Source organism: Lathyrus oleraceus, chromosome 3 (assembly GCF_024323335.1).
Source record: "Lathyrus oleraceus cultivar Zhongwan6 chromosome 3, CAAS_Psat_ZW6_1.0, whole genome shotgun sequence".
NCBI lineage: Eukaryota > Viridiplantae > Streptophyta > Magnoliopsida > Fabales > Fabaceae > Lathyrus > Lathyrus oleraceus.
In genome coordinates this window covers 496,475,673-496,488,256 of record NC_066581.1, presented here as the reverse complement: position 1 = coordinate 496,488,256, position 12,584 = coordinate 496,475,673, and the positions used below count along the sequence as shown (strand labels likewise).

Sequence of the window (12,584 nt, the reverse complement as noted above, 5' to 3'; positions counted from 1 at the left end):
CGGTTGGATGCTGAAACAAGTTTGACTTTTATTTTAAAAATCTATAAAATAATGCAAAACAGGTGATGATGATGAATCGATTGTGTAAATTTTTTTACACTGACAGTGTGTAGTAATTAATCTCTATTTTTAATACAAGATCATTTAAAATGAATTAAGAAATTAAAAAAATAAATTAAAATACTAAATTTACTCACTATTTGTATAATTTTAAAATTTTATAGTTAAAAAAGTGAATTATTTAATGTTTGTATAAAATTATTTTATAAAAAATACATAAAAAGATATACATAAGATTATTTTATATATAAAGAAGTTATTAATCTATTTTAAAATTTAAAATTTGTTATAAATTGATTTCTTCAATTTTCTATTAAAAAAATAAAAGAAACTCATAAAGTTTTTATATTTAGAAACCTAAGATTAATTAAATAAACAATTCTTCAATATTTTGAAATTATTAAGATAGATAATTAAATGCAAGTATTAAGAAGATCTCTAATTCATTTTATTTAGACAAAATCAATAAATTTTTTATAATGAAATGGACATTACAAATTATAAATTAATTGTAAATAAATAAACTTGGAATCCGGAAAAACTGGAATATTATGATGACTAAGGCTTCTTACATTGTTAGTACTGTCATTCTCGTTCATCGCCGCACGGTGATTCAATCCAGGATCACTGACGTGTACGGTCCAGATTCAAAATCTCAAACCTACTCATTCTTTGATTCATCTTCGTATCACAATCCTATAAAATCTCTTCACTCTTCTACCATTTCTTCTTTCTTCACTAGTCATTTTTAAAATTAATATAAATTAAAATTAAAATTTCTATTAACCGTTTTCTATTTTTTCTCTCTCATTCTTATTATTCTTATATTATTACTATTATTATTTATTTATATTTATTTTTCTCTCTTCAATTTTCATTCTACAACTCGTTCCTCGCGGCGTCTCTGTATAATCGGATCTGAAAATTTCGATCTCGATTTCACGATCACCGGAAACTCGATTCAGATTTCATTTTAACATTATCGTTTTCATTTTAAACCTAAATCTCACGAGATCTCGAAAATCGGAATTGAAAATTTGTTGCTGTAACCCTAATTTAATCACGGAGATAATATTTCTTCTCGCAATTTTGATATTCGAAACCGATTTACGGTTTCAGTAGTTGAATAGTTGAATAGTTGAATTGTTGTTGTGATTTTGTTTTTCTTTTTTATTAATGGTTTTTGGATCGTTTTTGGATTGTGATAATTTGAAAAACTTGGAGGAAATGGGGAAAGAGGTTGTTGAAGATGTGGAAGAGGGTGAGATTTCTGATACTGCTTCGGTTGAAGAGATTACTGAAGAGGATTTTAAGAAACCAGATGTTGTTAAAGTGAATGTTAGTAATAGTGATAAGACTTCTAGTGGTGGTGGTGGTGGTGGTGATGGTGGTGGTGGTGGTGGTTCTAGGGTTTGGGCTGTTCAGGATTTGTATTCGAAGTATCCTACTATATCACGTGGTTATGCTGCGGGATTGTATAATCTTGCTTGGGCGCAGGCGGTTCAGAATAAGCCTTTGAATGATATTTTTGTTATGGAACTTGATGCTGTTTCTAATGCTACGAATGCTAATGCTAATAGTAACAATAGCAGAAATGATAATGGTGATTTGAATACACCGTTGAAGGAGGTTGTTGTGGTGGATGATGATGATGATAGAGAGGAAGGGGAGTTGGAGGAGGGTGAGATTGATGGTGATGATGATATGGATTGTGTTATGGTGGGCGGTGATGGTTCGGAGAGTGTTTTTGACTCTGAGGTGCTTGATGTTAGGGATGTTTTGGAGAATATTACTGTTGCCAATGTGGCCAATGTTGCAGAGTAAGTGAAAACTGTCTGTGTTTTTGTTGTTGGTTGTTGGTTGTTTTCTGAATAGCTGACATTGGAGTTGCATTGCAAATTTGCAACCGTGAATTGACTTGTGGGTGATTTTTGTTCTTTTAGATCGTTTGCTGAAACTTGTACTAGGCTTCAGAGTGCCTTGCAGAGCAAAATGTTCGATGGTTCTGAAAAAGACTTTCTTGTTCGTTTGTCATTCAGTGCAGTTAATGTGATTTTTTCTGTAAGACCCCTAGAGATCCTTATCTGTTTCATTTTTTAATTTTGATGTATTGTTTTGGTTTCTGTTGATCATATAGTCACAAATTTATTTTGCGTCTTTGTTGTAGGTGTTTTGCTCTATGGAATATTTGCAAAAGAAGAGAATAAGGATAAATTATTAAGGTTTTAAAAATATTAGTTCTTGGTTTTTAGCTGTTAATTCTTTCAAATTGCATAATTATCTATCCCTAAACCATGTTTCCTTGGTTATATTTTTTATGTTAGATTGCTTTCTTTTCTGAAGAATGAGTATGCTCATTTATTTACTCCAGAGCAGAATAAAGAGGTGATGTTTAATGCCAGCTCTTTTTGTAGTCATGCCCCATTCCTACGTATAATGCTTATTTAATGAAATGAAAATTTAGGTAAAATCTAAAACTTGTTTGCTTTTTTGTACAGATTCAGGTCATGATTACTTCAATTGTTTCTGTTGACGCTCTGGGCAATAGTGAGGTTATTGGCAGGGCGGGAAAATTGGAGGCCTTTGATAGAACTCAGCAACTTCTAGGTTTAGAAGCCACTGGATTGATTTCTTCCAGTATGCTTGTCCATGATAACTCAGCCAATGCATCCGAAGCCTTGATATATGGACAGAACAATATTAAAGGCAGGGGGGTTATGCTCCCACTGTTTGACCTACACAAGGATCATGATTTAGACAGTTTACCGTCACCCACACGAGAAGCTCCGTCCTGCTTTCCTGTGAATAGATTGTTATCGGTTGGAGATGGAATGGATAGATTTGGGTTGCCTCTTGCTGGTAAGACAGAGGCTGTGAGGATGGAGCTGGGTGGTAAAGATTCCAAGTTTCACATCTATGAAACTGATGCTCTGAAAGCTTTTTCCACGTATCAACAAAAGTTTAGTCAGAGTTCCTTCTTTACCGATGATAAGTTTCCAAGTCCAACTCCTTCGGGTGACTGTGAGGAAGGGGTTGTTGATACTAATGGTGAGGTTTCAAGTGCTTCTATAGCTGCTTCACTAGCAAGCTCTAAGTCACCCCCCTTGGATCAAATGCCTGTTTCTTCTACTTCCATCAACCGGTATTCAGCAAAGAGTAGAGAACCTAGGCTTCGTTTCATTAATTCTGATGCCAGTACCTTAGATCTTAACCAACCATTAGGGACAAATAATATGCCCAAAGTGGAATATGCTGGAGGAATAATCTCAAGAAAGCAAAAGGCTGTAGAAGAACCTTCATTGGATGCTAGCCCTCCCAAAAGACTTAGAAGGTCTTCGGAAATTTCCGAGCACAACACCAGAGAGGAAAGAACTACGGATGGAAAAGGTGGTTGGTTGGAAGAAAATACTGTGATTGGATCTCAGTTGATAGAACGGAACCATTTAATTCAAAAAGGGGAAACTGAACTCAAAAGGACTATGAACACTAGTTCTAGTAATTTGACCATGACAAGTAGCGGGATTGAACAGACACCTATTACAAGTGGCAGCGCTGCAACTTCCCTACCTGAGTTATTGAAAAATATAGCTGTAAATCCAACCATGTTACTAAATCTACTTTTAGAGCAACAGCAGAGATTAGCAGCAGAAGCCCAAACAAAACCTGTTGATTGTGATACAAGTACACTGCATTTAACAAGCTCAAATTCAACAAGCGGAACAGACCCAACAGTGAATACAGGTCCAGCAAGGACTGCTGGTCTTCCGCAAAGTTCTGTTGGAATGCTTCCAGCTTCATCACCAGCAACTTCCATGGTAACATCCTTTTATGAAATTATTTCTCTCAAGTAAATGTTTCAAAAGTCAATTCTTGATATTCTTCCAATTTTCTATTTCTTTCCTCTACTTGCATTTGAGAATTAATGTGGAAAGTTTAGCATTTTGTTTCCTCATTATGAGTCCAGATTGTTAGTTATCATGGAAGCTTGCTCCTTAAGGCTAACTGCTGTTTAACTTTTTTGCATGTTTTGATACTCAGACACCAATCCTACACGTTAATTCTGGAAAGATTCGCATGAAACCCCGTGACCCACGTCGCATTCTCCATGGAAGTAGTACTTTCCAGAAGGGTGGGAGTTTGGGGAGTGAACAATCCAAAACAATTGTATCCCCTATTCCAAATAATCAGGGAACTGGGAAAATGTTAATGCCCAAAAGCTTGGTGTTAGTGTCGAGACAAATTTGACATCTCCGTTAATCCTGCAACCAGATATTACTCGGCAGTTTACCAATAATCTGAAAAACATTGCTGATATTATGTCTGTTCCCCAAGAACCAACAACTCACCCTCCTGCTACTCAGAATGTTTCTTCTGCATCTGTCCCTTTTACATCAGATAGAGCTGAGCAGAAATCTGTTGTACCTCTCCCTCAGAACCTGAAAGATGGCGTAGAATCAGCTCCTGAAATATGCGCATCAGATTCCTCTCGACCCCAGAATACATGGGCTGATGTTGAGCACCTTTTTGAAGGTTATGATGAGAAGCAGAAAGCTGCTATTCAAAGAGAGAGAACTAGGAGGCTTGAAGAACAGAATAAAATGTTTGCTGCTAGGAAGTTGTGCCTTGTATTGGACCTAGACCATACACTTCTCAATTCGGCTAAGGTAATTTGCATGGAATGGGTTCTCCTGTCCTGAGGATTAAAGTTTGGAGGATGGCTTATTAATCTTATTTCTTTTAGTTTATGGAAGTTGATCCCGTGCATGATGAGATATTGAGAAAGAAAGAAGAACAAGACCGTGAGAAGCCTCACAGGCATCTTTTTCGTTTTCCTCATATGGGAATGTGGACTAAACTCAGACCAGGAGTCTGGAACTTCCTGGAGAAGGTAATATGGATTTTATATTGCGTTAAGTATGATATTGCACCTGTCTTAATTTTGTATTAAAGCATTCACATCTTTCCCTTATGCTTTACAGGCTAGTAAGCTCCCTAGAGATCCTTATCTGTTTCATTTTTTAATTTTGATGTATTGTTTTGGTTTCTGTTGATCATATAGTCACAAATTTATTTTGCGTCTTTGTTGTAGGTGTTTTGCTCTATGGAATATTTGCAAAAGGAAGAGAATAAGGATAAATTATTAAGGTTTTAAAAATATTAGTTCTTGGTTTTTAGCTGTTAATTCTTTCAAATTGCATAATTATCTATCCCTAAACCATGTTTCCTTGGTTATATTTTTTATGTTAGATTGCTTTCTTTTCTGAAGAATGAGTATGCTCATTTATTTACTCCAGAGCAGAATAAAGAGGTGATGTTTAATGCCAGCTCTTTTTGTAGTCATGCCCCATTCCTACGTATAATGCTTATTTAATGAAATGAAAATTTAGGTAAAATCTAAAACTTGTTTGCTTTTTTGTACAGATTCAGGTCATGATTACTTCAATTGTTTCTGTTGACGCTCTGGGCAATAGTGAGGTTATTGGCAGGGCGGGAAAATTGGAGGCCTTTGACAGAACTCAGCAACTTCTAGGTTTAGAAGCCACTGGATTGATTTCTTCCAGTATGCTTGTCCATGATAACTCAGCCAATGCATCCGAAGCCTTGATATATGGACAGAACAATATTAAAGGCAGGGGGGTTATGCTCCCACTGTTTGACCTACACAAGGATCATGATTTAGACAGTTTACCGTCACCCACACGAGAAGCTCCGTCCTGCTTTCCTGTGAATAGATTGTTATCGGTTGGAGATGGAATGGATAGATTTGGGTTTGATTTTCGTCATTGCATATGTGCGTGCGATATTTGCTTTTCATACCATTTTCGGCGTTAAGTTATTGATCTTCCCTATACATTTACTTGAATTTAACCTTCAATCTACATTTAGGAAAAATATTAATCATGCCGCCGCCAAGACAGAAGGAGTGGTGGACGCATGTCACTAGAGTTGCAAACGGTACAAAATGGCAGTGTCATTATTGTAGAAAGACGCGTACTGGAGCTGTTACTAAAGTTAAAGCACACCTGACTAAATGCTTCGAGTATGTTCTCAGTGCAAAAGAAGTTCACAACAATATTGCAGCCCCCTCGGTTAACCCACATGCAACTGTGCCAAGTAAATGACAAGCATCTTCTTCATAAATATATCTTAAAAATAATATCTAGATTTTAGCTTCATTCAATTTTTTAAACAATTTCAATGCATATATGATTAAGCTTTTAGTAACATCACAAACAAAAACAATGGAACAGGTTTTGATGGCGAGATGCTTCGGTTAAAACAAGTTATTCATGAGCTAGAGCGTGATGAACATGATATGTGTTGAGCCCATAAATCATGTCAACCATGTTTTGCGCATGGTAATGTTTGCAGTCAAAGGCCCCTCCAAAACATTCCAGCATTTTCATCCCTTGAACATCTTCCGTGGTTAGGTAACCACAGCTGAGATACTTAGGAGATTGAGGTACTGCATTTTTGTCAAGTTGGATAAAAATGACCCTAATTCCAATTTTAAACTCCTGATGTTGAATAGATCAAGCCATTTTAAATTAACTAGTTTTTCCAAACCTTTTGGTGCTTCTTCAATGAATGAGTCTGAAATTACCAATCTTGACAATGCCTGTAGATCTCCCAACGTGGGCACATTTTTCAATGAAACACATTCTCTTAGTATTAAAGAAGTAAGAGACTTCAAGTTACTCAAAGAGTCTGGCAAAGATACTAGATACTTATTATAGGATAGATCGAGAACTAACAAAGCATTCATATATTTGAAAAAACTGATTGGAACATCACTAAATTGTAGTTGATTCATAATCAATACGGATAATTTGTCACAATTCGGTGACACACCCTTAGGAATTTCTTTGATATCACAATTCCATAAATGAACACTGTTTAAATCAGCTGCCCATTCCTCTGTAAGATCTATCTTGGTAAACTCTTTCTCAAATTTCACTAAGATAGATCTTTCAGTAAGTGGTGCGTGAATACACAAAAAACATGAGAAGACAACAAAGAATGACTTTCAAGTTTGTTCAATAAGGTATTTCCTTCATCAAATATCTCTTTCAAACAACGAATTTCATTTATCACTCTATTGTCTACTAGCTTCATGATCAATTCATCTTTGTCACACTCATAAGTAGAGGATAACAGTGCACAATACAAAAAACAGTCTTGCACGTTGCTTTCCACCAAATTATCATAACTGCGTCTTAATACTTTGTAGACTTCTTCTACCATCTCTTTGTCCCATTTCCAAATTTTTTTGTTTATTAAATGTACTCCTCCATTGATGAATATCATCAATCCCTTTCATGGTTCTAGCCATCACACAAATTCCAAGTGGTAAGCCCTCACATCTCAAATGACGTTTCTGATGTGATTGATTTGATCAAACAAATGAAACACCATCAGAAAGAGAGACCTCTTTACTCTGTCAATTGAGTTTATCGGGGTCAGCATAGTCTTGCACATTCAAGGAATTTTGAGGCTTTTAGCCGATGACGCAGTCTTTGTCATTGGCATAATTGGAATGGGAGGGATGGGGAAAACTCTATTGGCAACTCTTGTGGAGAATGTAGTAAAAAGGAAAGGAAGCTTCAAAGATGTGTTTTGGGTCACGGTATCCCCTAATTTTAGCATCTCTAGCCTGCAAGGTGATATCGCAAAAAGAATAGGTTTGAAGTTCGACGAAGAGGATGAGAAAATTAGAGGAGAAGAATTGTCTTCAGCATTGGAGAAAAAAGAAGTTGTTATTATTTTGGATGATGTTTGGAAATACATCGATTTGGACAAGGTGAGAATTCATCCAAGAGTAAACGGCCTTAAAGTGATTATAACAACTCGTCTGAAACATCTTTGTCAATAAATGAGAGATGTTTCAGACGAGTTGTTATAATCACTTTAAGGCCGTTTACTCTTGGATGAATTCCCACCTTGTCCAAATCGATGTATTTCCAAACATCATCCAAAATAATAACAACTTCTTTTTTCTCCAAAGGCCGTTTACTCTTGGATGAATTCCCACCTTGTCCAAATCGATGTATTTCCAAACATCATCCAAAATAATAACAACTTCTTTTTTCTCCAATGCTGAAGACAATTCTTCTGCTCTAATTTTCTCATCCTCTTCGTCGAGCTTCAAACCTATTCTTTTTGCGATATCGCCTTGCAGGTTAGAGATGCTAAAATTAGGGGATACAGGGACCCAAAACACATCTTTGAAGCTTCCTTTCCTTTTTACTACATTCTCCACAAGAGTTGCCAATAGAGTTTTCCTCACCCCTCCCATTCCAATTATGACAAAGACTGCGTCATCGGCTGAAAGCCTCAAAATTTCTTGAATGTGTAAGACTATGCTGACCCCGATAAACTCAGTTGACAGAGTAAGAGGTCATTTGAGATGTGAGGGCTTACCACTTGGAATTTGTGTGATGGCTAGAACCATGAAAGGGATTGATGATATTCATCAATGGAGGAGTACATTTAATAAACAAAAAAATTTGGAAATGGGACAAGAGATGGTAGAAGAAGTCTACAAAGTATTAAGACGCAGTTATGATAATTTGGTGGAAAGCAACTTGCAAGACTACTTTTTGTATTGTGCACTGTTATCTTATACTTATGAGTGTGACAAAGATGAATTGATCATGAAGCTAGTAGACAATAGAGTGATAAATAAAACTCGTTGTTTGAAAGAGATATTTGATGAAGGAAATACCTTATTGAACAAACTTGAAAGTCATTCTTTGTTGTCTTCTCATGGTTTTTGTGTATTCACGCACCGCTTACTGAAAGATCTATCTTAGTGAAATTTGAGAAATAGTTTACCAAGATAGATCTTATACAGAGGAATGGGCAGCTGATTTAAACATTGTTCATTTATGGAATTGTGATATCAAAGAAATTCCTGAGGGCGTGTCACCGAATTGTGACAAATTATCCGTATTGAGTATGAATCAACTACAATTTAGTGATGTTCCAAACAGTTTTTTCAAATATATGAATGCTTTGTTAGTTCTCGATATATCCTATAATAAGTATCTAGTATCTTTGCCAGACTCTTTGAGTAACTTGAAGTCTCTTACTTCTTTAATACTAAGAGAATGTGTTTCATTGAAAAATGTGCCCCCGTTGGGAGATCTACAGGCATTGTCAAGATTGGTAATTTCAGGCTCATCCATTGAAGAAGCACCAAAAGGTTTGGAAAAACTAGTTAATTTAAAATGGCTTGACCTATCCAACAACAGGAGTTTAAAATTGAAATTAGGGTCATTTTTATCCAACTTGACAAAAATGCAGTACTTCAATCTCCTAAGTATCTCAGCTGTGGTTACCATGGAAGATGTTCAAGGGATGAAAATGCTGGAATGTTTTGAAGGGGCCTTTGACTGCAAACATTACCATGCGCAAAACATGGTTGACATGATTTATGGGCTCATATCATCTCGTTTTTAGAAATGCTTTGAGTAATGAAAGATTTTTTATCAACTTCAATGACTTGAATAGGATTATTCCAGGCTACTCTTGGAATAAGACTCTTCAATTTGGAGATTGCGCTCAGTTCCACACACTGCCCAAAGACCTTACATGTCTGAATATAGATGCAAATGACAATTTGATTTGCTTATGCGATGCTTTGTCGTATAACCCTTCTTCTTCTTTGAGCAGAATAGGACTTTATAATTGCCTGCAGTTGAATAACCTTATTTGTTTTTCGGGTTCTTGTTCCTTTTGCACCAATATTCTCAACCTCGAAGTTCTGAAAATTGAAAATTTAGCAAGCTTAACGGGTGTATGTAGAGATAATGTTGTTGGTGGACGATCTTTGTTACAGAGGGGCATATTCTCTTTTCTAACAGAATTTTATATTACTAAATGCCATTTGATAGAGAGGTTGTTGACACCACGATTAGTTCAACAACTTCAAAACCTGGAGAAGTTAAGGGTAACAAATTGTGATTCAATGCTAGAGATATTTGAGGGGAACAATAGTGATGCCAATGACTGTACCAACATTGCACTTCCCAAGTTAACAGGATTGACACTGTTGACATTACCGCAATTGAATACAGTGTGCAGAGGGAGTATACTTTGTGGATCTTCACTCAAAGTACGCATCAAAAATTGTCCGAAATTACAAAGGTTCCCTACAATAGAAAGATGGATTCCGGAATTGTGATTTCTTTGCTAAAAGGTATAAGTTTTAAAGTCAATTTACATTTTGATGTTCAACTAGTACAAAATAATATTAGACTACTTTTTAGAATACTCTAATTTGTCTGAAGGATAGTGTTTATGTTGAATTCAACCATGTTGTGCTAAAACTTTTTTACATAGAGAAAACCCTTCTGTTATGAAAAAGTTTTGAGCACTAGACAGCTGAAGTGTTAAGGAATTCACATAAAATGGGTTTAAATTAATCCTTTTACAAGATTTCATGGTTTGATTTTCTTTGAACAACTTTTGATTCCCCAAGTCTTCTTTCTCTTTTTTCCAATTTATTTCTTTGAACACTTGTGTTTTAGTTTTGCATAACAGCTTCAAGTTCCTTTTTCATTGTGATTGCGAGCATAGATATTCACACTGATCAATTTTTCTTTCTCCTTCCCCTGAGTATTTTAGCTCATATTCTTTCAATTTTTAGTTAATCTCCACATAAAAATAGCATTCTATTCATCCACAAGCTTCTGATTCTCAACATATAATGAATCCAACTTCTGATGGCTAGATGGAAATGCCATTCAATAACAACTAATGTTGTTTGAAAGACATTGATTATTTTTAGTGTGGCAAATCAATTTTGTTGTTCCAATCATGAAAATACTATGGACCTGTTTTACTTGAATAGATACTAGGATTCAGAATTTGCTTGTAGAAGAGTTGATCTGATGTTTGATGTGGAATTTTCATGTTGCGATTACTGTGTTTATGGAGAGAATGATTGTTATTTTGAGTGTTGTTGGAGGGTTTTGGAATATAGTGAGCATTGTAATGGGAACATTTGGTAGGTTACCTGTTTGTAGAATCGCCTGCATGCGTCACTCCTCTGTTTGTAGAACACACCATTGTCATATACTTTGTTGATTTGATTAAGATGCTAACTTTGTTCTGCATGCTTTGGTTTGTTCATCATTATTTTCCAGGTTACGAGAGCTTTTGATTCCATGGCCGATGAAACCGGAGCAGGGTTCAGTGTTTGATTCTGCGCAACAACCTGCACATATCAAAATGTTTAGGAGGATTGGTTTTGGAAGCCAAGATAGTACCAGTGTCTTTGCCGTATGTAGCAGGACACCTTATCATGTTAGTAATTAGTATTAACATGTTACTAAAGTCATTTGAAATTGCTATTGCATACTATAATACTTTGATCATAGATTTTCCTGATTGCTGATTAGTAATCCACTGTCGACTTGAGTGATTGTAGATTTGTAAAAGAAAACTATCAACACTTGTTTTTTATTTGCCTTATCGGATGTTGTGTTTTGTTGGATATCTTGAATTGACTAGGTTTCTCCTCTACAATATCCAACAATATTATTATAAGTCACACACCAAACAGTTTTGTGAGTGAGCCATTTTCTTCTTGAAGGGAGTCTCATATTTACTTTCACGCTATTTAAACTAGATATAATATGGACAAATCGCAATAAAGCTTTTTCGTAGAACTTTATCATCTCCTTCTCGAATATGAAATTCAAATGTGAAAATTCTTAGTTCGTATGAAAATCGTTAGGGCAATTATGGGAGTAAAAGCTTCTCTTTTGACCTACATCGTCGAAGGTCTAAAAATGTCTATCAGCGTTTCGAGATTGAAATCTTAACCCACTTATTGTTATATATATATATATATATATATATATATATATATATATATATATATATATATATATATATATATATATATATATATATATATATATATAAAAACAAGACTTCTAAGACATCATATTTGCAACATAAATATTTTTAGTAAACATTATATACAAGGAATGCATAAATATTATCTATTACCTATTATATATAGGCATAATCGTTCTTTCATTTTAAAGCGAAATTTTGTGTTGGTTCCCTGATTAAAAAATACTATTTAATAATACCTTAATTTCTCTTTCGTTAAATTATTTGGTTTCTTCCATTAGTTTTGATGGAAAAATATTAAGTATGACTGAGGTATCATGTCAGGTATGTAAACATTACAGTGAACACTTGATCCCTAATTTTGAACCTAAGATCCCTCATGATATTCCATAACATGTATTGACTTTGGGATCACACACTGACATCCTCCTTACCCCTCATTCATTCTATTTGCATTGAGAGAGAGATCACCAAGCACATTTGATTGTATCATACCTTATTTTTCTTTGTTTACTAACCAAAATATCAAAAATATGTCTATGTATAACTTTGTTTCTTTTGTAGGTAGTGTGTGCATCCATCAATGCCTCATCAAGCTCACAATTAAGGTTCGAGATCCTCAATGCAAGGAGATTAATCAAGAGATGGTTCACAAT

General features: G+C 35.1%; 2 pseudogenes; both read left to right on the top strand.

The window, feature by feature from the left end:
• Positions 1–765: 765 nt before the first annotated feature.
• LOC127128361 (RNA polymerase II C-terminal domain phosphatase-like 3) lies at positions 766–6,740 on the top strand (annotated as a pseudogene).
• Positions 5,961–11,562, top strand: LOC127131823 (probable disease resistance protein At4g27220; annotated as a pseudogene).
• The last annotated feature ends 1,022 nt before the right edge of the window (positions 11,563–12,584 follow it).